We start from the raw sequence: 4,038 nt of genomic DNA, 5'->3' as shown, positions 1-4,038 counted from the left end.
ATTAGGGTCTAGACCATAGGGGAGGAGGAGGAAAAAGGAAAAGCCCAGGGGCAGAAATTGATAAAGACAAAAATCATATTTAACTTTAATTTTGTTGTTTCAATTGAAAATGTGAAAATCCTTTTTTAATTTTTTATTGATACATAATAATTGTACATATTTATAGGGTACATGTGATATTTTGATACATGCATATAATGTGTAATGATCAAATGAGGGTATTTAGGATATATATCATCTCAAACATTTATTGTTTTTTTGTGTTAGGGACATTTCAACTCTTCTCTTCCAAAATATGCAATAAATTATTAACTATAATCTCCCTACTGTGCTATTGAACACCAGAACTTACTCCATTTGTCTAACTGTATGTTTACACTCATTAACCAACCTCTCTTCAATCTCCTGCCCCACCCTTCCCAGCCTCTGGTGTCTGTCATTCTGCTCTCTACCTCTATGAGATCCACTTTTTTAGCTCCCACACATGAATGAGAACATGCAATATTTGTTATTCTGTGTCTGGCTTATTTCACTTACCATAGTGATCTCCAGTTTCATCCATTTTATTGCAAATGACAGGATTTCATTCCTTTTTATGGCTAAATAGTTTTCCATTGTGTTTATATATCTACCACATTTTCTGTATGCATTCATCTGTTGATGGACAGTTAGGTTGATTCCATATCTTGGCTATTGTGAATAGTGCTGTAATAAACATGGGGGTGCAGGTGACCCTTTGATGTACTGATTTCCTTTTCTTTAGATAAATACCCAGTAGTGGAATTGCTGGATTGTATAGTATCTCCATTCTTAGTTTTTTTAGAAACCTCCATACTGTTTTCCATAATGGCTGTACTAATTTACATTCCTACCAACGGTGTATAAGACTAACCTTTTATTCACATCCTGACAGGCATTTGTTATTTTTTGTCTTTTTGATAATAGGAAAATGGACAAATCTTAATTTTTCCTGATATGGGACAATGTAGCTATTCCAGTGAAAACCAATCAGTTAAATCAGAAAGTTGAGGAAAATGTTTATACAAAATATAGTATACATAAAATTTTATTTGACAGTGTTGTTCAGGCTCTGTAAAGATATTTTTACATACACATGTGCTATAAGTTTTTGCTATCTTATCCCCTAATGTACCAATACATCTCACACACACATACACATACAACTGAGAACAGTGTATATTAATATACAGAAGATATTTCTATAGAATGATATTTCCCAAAACTGGGGTCCAGGAACTACATTGGTGTTAGAAATATGGCATTGGGTAACATTGGACATAGCATTTGATGACAGGACATGATACAAATAATATTAATTCAGATAGCAAGAGCATATTTTCTTTTCTTTCAAACTTAATGTCAAAGAGGAAGTTTCAGTTTAAGCCTAAAAATTATTTAGCATTTGTCTAACATGTGCTTATATTTATTTATTTAGAGACAGGGTCTTACTCTGTTGCCCAGGCTAGAGAGTTCAGTGGTGTCTTCCTAGATCACTGCAACCTCAAACTCCTGGGCACAAGAGATCATCCTGCCTCAGCCTCCTGAGTAGCTGGGACTACAGTGCACCTCATGTCCAGGTAATTAAAAAAAAATTTTTGTGTGTGTGGAGATGGGGTCTCACTGTTGCCCAGGCTGGTCTTGAATTACTGGCCTCAAGTGATCTTGCCACCTCAGCCTCCCAAAGTACTAGGGTTACAGGCGTGAGCCACCACACCTGGCCTCCTAATCTTTATTTTTTAATCAGCTCTCAAGCTCCCATACTTTAGAAGGCAATGATATCTATTTATAAATTAATGGTCTTTGTTTGCTCCCATTGAATTTGTTTGTTTAGTCACCAATCTACAAAAAAAGATAGTTTTTACATTTTGCTAAGGTAAAGATTCCTTAGAGTATTTAAGGAAACATACAAATTGATTTTATGAAAAAATATTAAAGATACAGTAATTTCCAAGATTTTGCAAAAACGATAAATGTAGTTCATAAACTACTGATTTGGTAAATATTGCTTTACAATAAATTTGTTTCAAAGCCAAAGAATTACTCAAAAAGTAATAAAAATTATTAAATTATCTACACAAAAGACTAGAAAAAGTTTGCAGGACATTGCTAACATCCTGGTGGGTCTTGTAATTGTTAACAAACCCACAGAGCACCACATTAAAGTGGCAGTTTCCCAAAGGCCATTTAAGCCAACATCCAGCCTCCTTTCCCAGGCATGGAGTTTTTAAAATAAGGAAGGTGATGGCAATCCTATTCAATTTGCTATGACCTTTGTGGAAAGAATAAGAAATAAATAAAGCAACGTATGCAGGATTTATAAATGAATGATTGCTTTGCAGATCTGTGCAATCAAGGGGGGGAAAGGCAATTTCAGAAACACCAACTAAATCTAATAGCCCCATGGAGGTGTAGGTGATTAAATCCTTATATAATATCAGATACTTGATTGACTTGGGAATAAAAAATAAATGTACTTCCTCAAGGTAATTCAAAATCATCAAGATTATTCTATAGTCTGATTTGGACTCTTCTGCAAGATCTTGCTATTTATTAAACATAGTTATCCCAGAAGAACATTTAATTTTATGTGAAACAAAGCACAGCAAATTTTGTATTGCATAAAATAAATAATTGTTTCAGCCTTCTGTTATCCTCATCTAGACATTTATTTTTCTGAAACTACAGCAGGACATCTCCCAGAATTCTGTCTAGCTCTGTTATTCAATCACTTTACTAGTTCATTCATTCATTGATTCTTTCAGCAAACATTGATTAATTGCTAATTTTATACCTACCACAATGCTTCATGTTGGAGATAAAAGCCAACTTAAACATAATCTTTACCCTCAAAGAGTTTAGAGATTAGTAGAGGGAAAGAGGCATATGAACTACTACTATTATGAAGTATCAGAAACTTTACAAGATGATTTGTAATGTTCTTCAGTGATTTCCTCAGATGTAGCCATAGAGAAGCATGGATGGGAAAGATCCTTCTAACAATAGGCCTAGAAGCTTAGCTGACCCAGCAGCTCAATTTTCTTCCATGGCAGTGATTTCTTGTGATTTCTTCATAGAAGAGTGCTATCTATCAGATATACCTGTCATGATCCCTGTGTTTTGTTTACCACTCTTATTTTTATTGCAGTAATCATGTTCTTTATCCATCATTTTATATCAAGTATTTAGAGAATAGATCAATTATATGTACATAGAAAACTATGAGGATCTAAAATCATAATTAACTAAGATAACTTACATATCATCCAGAGATCTTGATTTTAACATTAGAGAATGGTTCATTTGTCTCTCTTTTTGGACAGAGTGAAGACATTTAATATAGACGTGAACATTTGTGGACACAGATTAAGAGAGAAAGATATAGATAGTAAATGCAAATCAGTCAATTGGTCAGGTAATAATCAAAATATATTGTTTTCAGATACCAAGAACCTTTCTAATATTTTCACCTCTGTCACTCTCAGTTCATGTTCCCCTGTCAGAATCAATTCCACCCCATCTTTGGGTTGAAGCACATGACTTTGTCCTAATCTAATTAGGCATCATATTTGCTTACTCCTTATTACTGGGTGAGAATGTGACCAAACTGAAGCCAAACAGAATAAATCTCAGGACTTCAGTGAATGCCACTGGAAGAGATTTGTATTCTTTTCTACTTCACCTGAAATTATGAAAAAGGAATGGCAGCAGCCATTTTGTGCTAAGGATAAAAAAGCACATCAGAGAATTAAGTCAACCAAAGTACAATAACAGAGCTAAAATATATCAAGAAATGGAGATGACTGAACCCCCGTTCAGACATTGTGTGAACTCAATAATTCAAGTCAGATCCAAGCCTGGACTGTTCAGTTGCATTAGACGATAAACTCCCTTTTGATTTCATCGACGTTTTTTTCCTGCCTTGCAAACAAAAGAATCATATATGATTATGGAGATGTAATTTCAAGCTTCTGTTAATTCTTTCTATCCAGTCTTTGAACTTGGTGTAGAAAGTGTGAT

This window comes from Lemur catta, chromosome 1 (genome assembly GCF_020740605.2).
Source record: "Lemur catta isolate mLemCat1 chromosome 1, mLemCat1.pri, whole genome shotgun sequence".
NCBI lineage: Eukaryota > Metazoa > Chordata > Mammalia > Primates > Lemuridae > Lemur > Lemur catta.
The sequence above is the reverse complement of the archived record's forward strand: the minus strand, read 5'-3'. Positions refer to the sequence as shown.